The sequence below is a fragment of the Macrobrachium rosenbergii genome, chromosome 6, assembly GCF_040412425.1.
Source record: "Macrobrachium rosenbergii isolate ZJJX-2024 chromosome 6, ASM4041242v1, whole genome shotgun sequence".
NCBI classification, from domain to species: domain Eukaryota; kingdom Metazoa; phylum Arthropoda; class Malacostraca; order Decapoda; family Palaemonidae; genus Macrobrachium; species Macrobrachium rosenbergii.
The window spans coordinates 51503650-51514011 of NC_089746.1; the positions used below are offsets into that span (position 1 = coordinate 51503650).

The window sequence follows — 10362 nt, forward strand, 5'->3', positions numbered from 1 at the left end:
ATATCTTACAGCATCGTAGCGTCACAGACATACTGACGGCACCTCGTGGGTTGCACTGTTGGCATTACTGTAATTCTTCCATTTTACTGTCCAACCACTCAAACTCCCTCTTTTCATTGTCCTGAGCGCTTAATGGCTGAATGTGCCCAAGTGCTTGGTTTTATTGCTGAAGTTTCATAAATCAACTAATTAATCATACCCACAGTGCTACTACGCCAGCACATATATTTATGTATACATACTGTGTGTGTGTATATATATATATTTATACACATACACATATACTTTTGCAGTGGCCGCAGATACAAGGTAAATTATTTTGCTTTTATTTTCTTTTTGTTTTGGGGAGTGTAGGGGGTGGCGCTGGTTTGAAGACAGCTTGCAATTAGTAATATAAAATGGAAAGTATTTGAATGACGTGTCTGCCTTAGCTTTCAAACCGAAGAGAGTGACTTATGATGGGGATAGGTGCTTTTGCTTTCATTGGTATAATCTGGACTGATCTGAACAATAATGGTAATATCATTATTAGTATAAGTGGTAGTAGTTGACATATAAGTTATAGTTTGTATTAGATATAGGCCTAGGTGTTTTAAAGTACTTTCCACACAGGACCAAAACACAAAATCGGGCAACTTGATATTTGTTGTTGTTATAAATTAAGCAAACCTTTTGCCAGACTATAATAGTGGATCGTAACTGAAGAGAGATATCTGGCGTGGATCTCTAGACCAAGATGCAAGAAGATAAGGTGAGTTACGCAGACGTTGAATTTTCAACTCTTCATGTGGTAACTGTTAGGTGGGAGTTTTCACGAATTTGTGTAAATTCTTGACGTTTTTGTTGTTTAGTACGTTATTGCCGTGGTGATATGTGCTATTTATGGATGCTGTAACACAGAAAGGGACAATGTTATCTACAGACCTTGTTTGGTAGTGAAAAGGCTAGCTTTTATCGTTTCCCTAAAGATCCCGAAATGTATAGGAAGTGGGTGAACATCTGCAGAAGTGTCCATAAAACACCAAAAAACGCAAGTGTGTTGGGTTCATTTTCAACAAAGCGGTTATGCAAGAAACCCCAGGTATGAATTGCTTGACTACCGCCCTGCAAATGCAAGAAGATTGAAGGATGATGCCATACCGAACCAACGTTTACTTTGCATGATAGTGGCACTATTGATTCAGCTATTTAACAACTTGTCTTTAGTTTGGTTTAGTCTACTTGTTACATTTAAAATTGTGGATAAATATATTAACTATAGGCTTATATGAATACTTCTGTCAATTAAAGTGCATAAATATATCTTCCGTTCGATTCCTAATGCAAGTAAACCATATTTGGCTGGTTAAGAGTGATAAGATTGAAATTAGGCCTAGACTTATGTTAGTTAAGAATAACTGCAAAGGGGATATTCTAGTCAACAGGAAAGATAGAGACACGAAAATTTTATTGAAATTGTTTTCATGTGCATGAAATGGGCCTATCATTTGGCTGGCAAAGGAAGGGGACAGTTAGTTTCGAGAGAGATAGAGAGAGAGCGTTTTACATGACTGAATGAACCATTGGTATATAAGGATAATTCTACTAGTTAAAGAGCATATACAGTATGTAATATCTTCCATACAATTCCTAATGCAAATTCACCATGTTCACTGGTTAAGATTGTCAAGAGTGTAATTAGGCCTAGACCTATATATGTTGAGAATGACTGCAAAGAGAAAATGCTAGTCAACACGAAAGCGAGAGAGGGCAAAATTTTATTAGAATTGTTTTCATGTGTATGAAATAGCTAGTTATTTGTCTGGGAAAGGAAGGGGGAAGATTGTGAGAGAGAGTGAGAGATTTTCTTACACATGAATAAGCCTACTTTTTATCAGAGGGTTAGGAAGAGAAAGTGAAATATTATATATATATATATATATATATATATATATATATATATATATATAATATCTATTTATCACATCACCGTGATTCATATACAATCAGAAAGCTACAAACGTCCTTTAATATCCAATTCGCTCTACCTCGGAAATAATATATTTTCATATATGTTACCGAAGGGGAATTTTTTAGTTGATAATAAGTCCACCGTCCCGTGGGGTCGAACCAGCGACGGACGAGGACTCAGGACTACAGGGACGCACTAACCCATTCGGCCACAAGAGAGGTTATAAGTGAATATCGCCTCCCATCAACTCACCCGTCGAACTCAGGTGTTTTGCATTTGGAGACGATATCCACCCGTTTGTAGCGTTCTGATTATATATATATATATATATATATATATATATATATACATATATTACAGAGAGAAAGAGGAAATTTACTCAAAATTTTTTCATTCATATGAATAGGCCTTTTGCAATTTTTATTGTAAGGAACGTCATAATGAGAAAATATATATATATATATATATATATATATATATATATATATATATATATATATATATCATATATATGAAGGCACTGTGCTTACCCCATATAAAAATGGGTATAAAAGCACGTTAAAACGAAAAAGAAAAGAAGAAATATATGTATATATATACACTGTATAAGTATAGCCTTCCTGCATATCTCATGAAACGTCTCCCACCTGTAACCGATGAGACTGAGCATGAGGAAGCTGTCATAGGAAATTTAATGGAGGGAGAGCCAGAATCTGTGATAGAAAATGAGCCTTTAAGTTATTTGGGAGGATTCATAGCACATAAGTTTAGGAATGTATTCAGCTGATATAGATGGAACAAGTGGGGATTGGATCTCATATGTAAAGAGAAAAATATTGTATAGACCTTCTGTACAATTTCAAAAAGGTCTGCAACATACGGAAGAGTTATTCAAAACATTCCATGGAGAAACGTTGAAGTCGGGAGTCATGGAAGTCTCCAGTCTTCTCGATATTTTCAAGGACAAAAATGCTGATGTTCCGGAGGATATAATTAGTTACTTTTTTAGATGCAGAATTTATTTCAGAATGAAAATATTAAAATCAAAAGGGAAACAAACATTGCAAAGTAAAGGTAATACAAAAAAATAGTTCAGTCATTTTTTATAAACATTTGACAGAATTAAGGCAATAATGAGGGAGTGTTAAATGAAATATGAAGTTTGTATTATTTTCTGAAGTGCTTCTTGGTTTCCATTTCCAATGTTCAGTCTGTGTTTTATATTCAAGTTTATGAAAAAATAATTATAATATTAACAAAAACAATGCTATAAACTCAAAGAGGCGCCAGTAAGTCGTATAAACGCTGAGCACCCAAGCTAGCCATGTGACGTCACTGAGCACCGCCATCCTCCCGGCGGCCTGCACGGTAACTCAACTTACTTTCTTACAACATCTTGCTCTGGGCCAGAACCTATCAACGCTTTCGAGATAACAACCAGCCTGATGAGCGTATCAAGATTAATGTCAAGCTTTCGTAGACTGTTATAAAAGAGCCTTTGACTCTTTTGATATCTGTTAATGCCAATAGACAGATATTTAGATAGACAGAGGCAGACTGGAAAGTGTGTTTGTGCATACACAAATTGTATTACTTTTCGAATATCAGTGAGGCAAAAATTAATAACCTAACATATTAGCCTAAATTACTTTATAAATATTAATGAGGCAGAAGTGAGTAGCCTAACCTAAATACGGTAAGCTTCCTTTTGCTGAGTGATAGCTTGCCAAATTGATATAATCTTTTTATTTCATCTTCTTTTAATCTTGTTACTTTAACCGCCCCCTTTTTTTAGATAATAATGCATAGTCTTACGCATCGTTTCCAGTTGATTTACCATCGTAATCATTTCCTGAATTTTTTCTTTGTAAAAATTCTGCTACCCCGTACTTGCTTGATATTTTCAATGTTAAAGGAAATCGATTACCTCTTTTCATCATATGCGTCACCAAATTTTGTAAGTATCTCTTGCAACATAACGGTATCATTCAAGAGTGTCTCTAAAATGGCTTAAGCCAGCACGGTCTCTTGCCCAAAGGTGGCCATGGATGAAGGGGATTTGGGGGCCTGTCGTAAAGTGCGGACCTTGCCTACCAGCAGAAACATGAATTCTGAGCCGATGACTGTGGCATATATATCAGAATAATGGATTTATTAAACGTAAACTTTCCAGGCTTCTAGGCTGTAAATCATATAAATTGTTGTAATCATTCAACCATATTCCGTAAAAAAATTACGGATTCATGAGAATTACGATTTGCATTTTACATAATACTCATCTTTCTGTGAAATGTTTTTATCTATCTATTACTTTCGCGGAATTACGCGCCCATCGTCATGCTTCCAACCAGGAAACATTTCAAGAACTGTCTTTAACGACAGGAAGTGGTGGCGTCTGCGCTGCGCAGTTAATGATAAAGTTGAACTACGAGTAATTGGAGGTGTGTGCTGTTGGCTTGAGAGCGCATGCGCGTCCTTTGTACGTGAAGTAAAGCGTTGCGGAAGGTAAAGAGAACACGGGAGGAAACAATTCGCTTATCATGATATTCGTCAGAATTAGCTGTGTCGTCAACATATGCGTCATTATTTCCCAATTAGGTAATGGGCATTTATCATCATAATTGTCTTCAGTGGCAATTAGCAACTTCCTCATCACTGACTCTAATCACGCTGGGCACGCATTCTTTTGGAACGTGCCCAGTAGGCAATAATTGACTATAGCCTTTTCATAAAAGGAGACAGGGGAACAATCAAATACAGATTAGTTTACGAATCCAAAGTCAATTATGCAACAGAAACATGGTACATTAAGCGAGCACATTTGACCTTTCTTAAAACTACAAACACCAAAATAGAGATCTAGATGCGGTTTGAAAGGAATAGCTATAGTGTATATCTGTTATGTGAATATTGCCAATGGAAAATGTCCAAAAAAAAAAAGATAGATTTCGACAACGCTCTGGATAACGATTGTCATCATTAGGAAAATGAAAGCCGCCAATTTAGCCAGAATAGATGCGTTTTTTGATGTTGCTATATAAGAAGAATAGCTGGTGCATTTTTGTAATGTGAATGTCACCCATGGAAAATGACCGAGAGAAGGATAGACTTCGACAATATTCTAAACTAGCGAGATGGTGCGCTACGCTGCGCGGGTCGGGACGGCAGTTGAAGGACTCCCTGTTTAAACGCGGCTGCCAGTCGTGAACTGAGTCATTTGTCACACCTCATTTGATTTTTCAATGGGAAACAAAATTTCAAAACAAAACCCATGACTCACGATTAGTCTAATCAGAATCAGTGACGTGCAGGAGGAGGGTGGATGTGTCATGTCTCTCCAACCCTTCCGATCCCCTACCTACCCCGCTCCCACCGGGGACGGCAAACAGGTTTGCAGGAGGGTTGATATGTCATGTCTCTCCTACCCTCCCGATCCCCTACCTACCCCGCCCCCACCCGGGCCGGACAAACAAGAAAGATCCACTCGGCTTTTGAATGGAAACTCACCATCAGCTAGAAGAGATATTTTTTTCGTGTTGTTAGAATTTTATACAGGAAGACAATATTCTGACAGTAATTGAAGAAAAGATTTAAAGAAGATAGTTTTAACGACATCACGATCAGGCATATTATACATACATATACAGGTGTATATATATATATATATATATATATATATATATATATATATGTGTGTGTGTGTGTGTGTGTGTGTGTGTGTGTGTGTGTGTGTGTGTGTGTGTGTTAACACGTGAATAATACCTGATTTTATGGAAGCTTTAGATCTTTCTTCGAAGAATCCTTAAGCCAAGTTTCATGCAGGCTTGTCCTCTCTTCTCTGTTATACTTTTATAAATTAATTTTTAGTAATTGTCCCTCTTTTTATCGTTGCTGGATTTCCTCTGGTGTCACACCTGAGATACAGTGAGATAGGGCGGTTGCACGGTTTTGCTATTACTGAGACCATCCTGCTTACAAACCTTAATAATCAGACGTACAGCAAGTCCTTTTAAAAGACTCAGATCTCTCTGGGTTACAGGAAGGGAAGTCAAATAGCGCAGAGAAAGTTACACGATGGCTTGATTTCGATATCTTAATCTTCAGTAAGTATCTTTGTATATGTATGAGTTATAATTATTCTCGTTCCCACAACGGAAGTGTTCTTGTATGAATTATAATTATTCTCGTTTCCTAGGAGAGCTGTTAATCAGCGTGGTTTGGTAAAAGTAAGGTATACTTTTAACTCACAACGGAAGTGTTCTAGATAGCATTAGAGTTAAACTCTAAGGACACGTTACTCCATATTTCACGCGCCATTTCCCCCCACTGTTTTTTTTCAAATAGAGCAAGTAACGAAGTGAAAGGGTTACCTGTATATTAATCATAATGCTATAGATAGTATAAACAAAAAATGGAACTGTACTCCAACCATGGATGAAAAAGGCCAACATAAGACTTAAATTCTGAAACAAGACGAATTTGCAAGTGTCATCGAACACTTGATTTTATATTATTGATGATCGCCTTAAGAAGGCTTGTAGAAATAGTCATCACTTAATATTTTGAAATTCGAGGGAGGCTGGATTCCATTTCACCAGTTCAGAGGCTAGGGGAAAAAAGGCAAATAAATATTCATTATTATCACAGGAGTCAAATTTCAGCAGAATATGCTGATTTTTCCAGTGCAGATTCCAGACCAATTCCAGTGACGGAGAAACAATACTTAGTAAAGTTGTACACCTCTGGAAAATCTTTAAGACCTTGCTGATTTCCATAAATGTGGTATTTCAAAGGAATGCTTTTGTCTTGGCCATCCTTTTTCTCGTCAGACAAAGATCTCAAATGCTCGTGAAGACCTGTACTCACTCACACACATACACACATATATATACATATATATGCAGGTGGATCTTATGACTACAATTATTATCGAAAATGGCCACACACATATATAGATAGATATATATGCATGTATATACATACACTGAAACGATATTTGGACCCACGTTACACATCTAATGCTGGAATACATATAGGCGTTACTTGTGACTAAATGTGAAAAATGTTTATATGCAACAGGGCTAAGTAATCGTGACTAGCAACTCGTTTTGGGTACATTAATCGACGTCTTCTGCCGAGAAACACGTGTGGGAGCGTGGACAAATGGTAGCCTCCTCTCCAAGGTATTTCTTCAAGTCGTGATTGGGGCGGAAAAGGGCGCCCTTGGGATGATGAAAAGGCCGCCGTTTACAGCTCGCGTTTGGAAGACTTGCAATCCCCTTGCAGTCTTCTAAGGCCACGTGGAATGGAACCACGGGGCACACAGGGCGGCGATGGGATCCACGCTGGCGGCGATGGGAAAATGGCGGAAGAGGAAACTGGACTTGTTCTCAGTGTATGGCCCTGACCTTTATTGCTTCTGGCTGACCCAGGTCGCACCCGGATATCATAGAAAACGATACCAAAGAAAACAGTGCAAAGCCAGTTTACTGATAATTGCGGATTTTGGCGCTACTCTTTACAATATATATGCATGTATATACATACACACATATATAGATAGATATATATGTATATACATTGCACGTACGCGTGCTTAATCACGTTATATTGTGTGTACATACGTGTACAGCGTGGCTGATTACCAAGCGCGATGAGAAAATGGGAAAGAGTCAGTTATCCTGACGTGGAAAATCCGATAATTGCAATAAACTAACAGAAGAGGATTAAAGGATTAAAGCATCCTTCGGAAATAGATGAAAGAACTGTCATCCGATGAAGGATTGTGCAGGATTTCTGGTCGTGTTGCACAACGCGTCTGAGCTAACGAAAGGCTCAGTTTTATTTCGTTACACGGCAACGCGACTTTAGTCGTTATTTGAAGGCGATAACATAGTTGCCTCTCTCTCTCTCTCTCTCTCTCTCTCTCTCTCTCTCTCTCTCTCTCTCCTCTCGCCTTCTACTGTAAATATGAAGTACGCATATGTGTGTATATATATATATATATATATATATATATATATATATATATATATATATATATATATATATATATATATATATATGATAAATATATATATATATATATACATATATATATTTGTGTATACAAATTTATATATACATATATATATATATATACATATATATATATGTATATACATACATCAGCCTTGCCTTAGGGAAAAAAATCCATCATGTTTCTGTTGGTCTGAGAGGTAAATTATGTATCTAGCAATAAGTCGACTGTGGTGGGTTGCAGTCCTTGATAAAAGGAAAATCGTGAAGCCACAAAAGTCACTCTAAGAACGAACGTTATCGTAGCGCTGGAGCCATCCTCTTTTTTAAGAGGAAGAGCCTTAGGCCTATAGTTGACGTAACTTCATTTGGTAGTTATATTTTTGCACATGTGTGTGAAATTGCCAGACTGGTGAGTGGTTGTGAGAATTCACGCTGTTGTGTATCGCACATTCCAACCTGAGAACCGGAACGTGAGGACGTGACGTCATTGCCTGCAAGCCAAGGGAAATTCTCCTCACGCTCTCTGTCGCAATGCCGGTGCGTGATGTGAGAGCATCTCCTAGGAAATTCCTTCAGTCATTACCATTAATAACGGGGAAAAAGGTAATGACCTGTAATGACACAGGGAGCTCGATGCATGACGTCATTTCGTTAATAACAATTTGAACGAAATGGTTTGCAAAAAGGAGGTTGGACATCGGTCTAAATTCCCGTTAATTTCTCACTCGGGAAGGGATGACTCAAAGCACTTTTAATGCTTGTGGTTCCTTCGTATTTGCTTTTGATCATCACAGTGATTCATTTCCACGTCTGGATACATCTGTGGCAGGTGGGAAGATTAAGAAAAGAAAATACTGAAAACGGAAATATTGTCTGATTGAGGGATAACCACAGAATAATCGTAAGATTCTTGTCAATATGTCTTAAGTTACGCCAGTATCCTCTTGAAAAGGTGGCTGTTAATATCCTTTAAGCGAAAGACAGTTTAATTTACAAAGCGGTGAAACTACGAGCACCACGTCTCTGAGTCTACTTTTCCCACACCCCACGAATGGAATGGAATGGAATGGAATGGAATATAGAGTTTAGGCGAAAGGCCAAGCACTGGGACCTATGAGGTCATTCAGCGCTGGAAAGGAAATTGAGAGTAGGTAGGTCTGAAATACGTAATATCTGGAAAGCCTCGCAGTTTCATTATGAAATAATTGCTAGGAAAGGGTGGATAGCAAGATGGAAGAAAGATAATATGAATGGAGGTACAATAAAAGGAATGTTGCAGTTAGGGGCCGAAGGGACGCTGCGAAGAACTTTAGGCATTACTAAAGTAATGCCTACAGTGTACCACGTGAGGTGCACTGACGGCATTACCGCCCCCTCCCCCCCCAATTACGGCCACACCCCATAAAGGACATTCTTCTTCTTTGTGTCGTCTTGGGAACAGAGAGAGAGTCACATTCACGTAAACATTCACATTCATATGTGGGAAACACTTCCCAGTCAGCGACGCTAACCACTGGATATAATGAATGTATGGAAATAAATACACTTTTCAGAGACTGGGAATTAATACTTATTATTCTTCGTGAATTTATGTAATATGGCTTAAAAGATTTATTTAAACTTCGTGACAAACACAGGGCGAAATACAAGAGGCTGTAGATACATAGAAAGGTTGCAGGATTTGAACAAAGAAATAATGATAAAATATAGTTGCAGGATTTGAACAAAGAAATAATGATAAAATATAAGTATCTGTATTTTGTTCTTGTAAGTATATAACTCATTTCGTTTAATAATACAGAGCAAAAAACAGAAAATAAATTGAATTAATTTTCTCTCAATCGTTTTAGAATTCTTTTGTTGATGGAACAAGGCCCAGTTTAATCTAATAACAAAAATAACCTCATCAATCTTCTTCTCAGCTTAATTACTAGTCGAGGTCGCTGTTTTTCATGAGCCTCCTCTATCTGATTATATCTGTCTCGGCTCATTTCATAAATGACATTTACAAACTTTTTACGGACATATGCCCTTATGCCCTTCTTCACTCCAACCCTCTTCTTCCGTAGGGGTTAGTGCCGTCAATGCACCTACATTCGGTGTACTGTAGGCGTTACTCAAGGTTCTTTTCAGCGTCCCTTCGGTCCCTAGGTCAAAGCCCTTTCATTCCTTTTTCTGTACCTCCGTTCATATTCTCTTTCTTCCATCTTACTTTCAACCTCTGCTATCAATTGTTTCATAGTGTTACATCTTTAAGACCTTTTTACTTTCAATTCTCCTTTCAGAGCCGAATGACCTCATAGGTCCCAGCCTTTGGCCTGTGTCCTAAATTTATAAGCCATTCCATTCCATTCCAACCCTCCCTCTTTATCCGGCCTGGGGACCGGCAC

At 37.8% G+C, this 10362-nt stretch overlaps 1 protein-coding gene across 1 annotated transcript in view; it reads left to right on the top strand.

Moving 5' to 3' along the window:
• The first annotated feature begins 518 nt into the window (after positions 1-518).
• LOC136839552 (uncharacterized) overlaps positions 519-10362 on the top strand; it is a 34561-nt gene continuing 24717 nt past the window's right edge. The window contains exon 1 of the mRNA XM_067105794.1: positions 519-751. The gene's annotated coding sequence lies outside the window, so the exon portion shown is untranslated. The remainder of the gene's footprint in view (positions 752-10362) is intronic.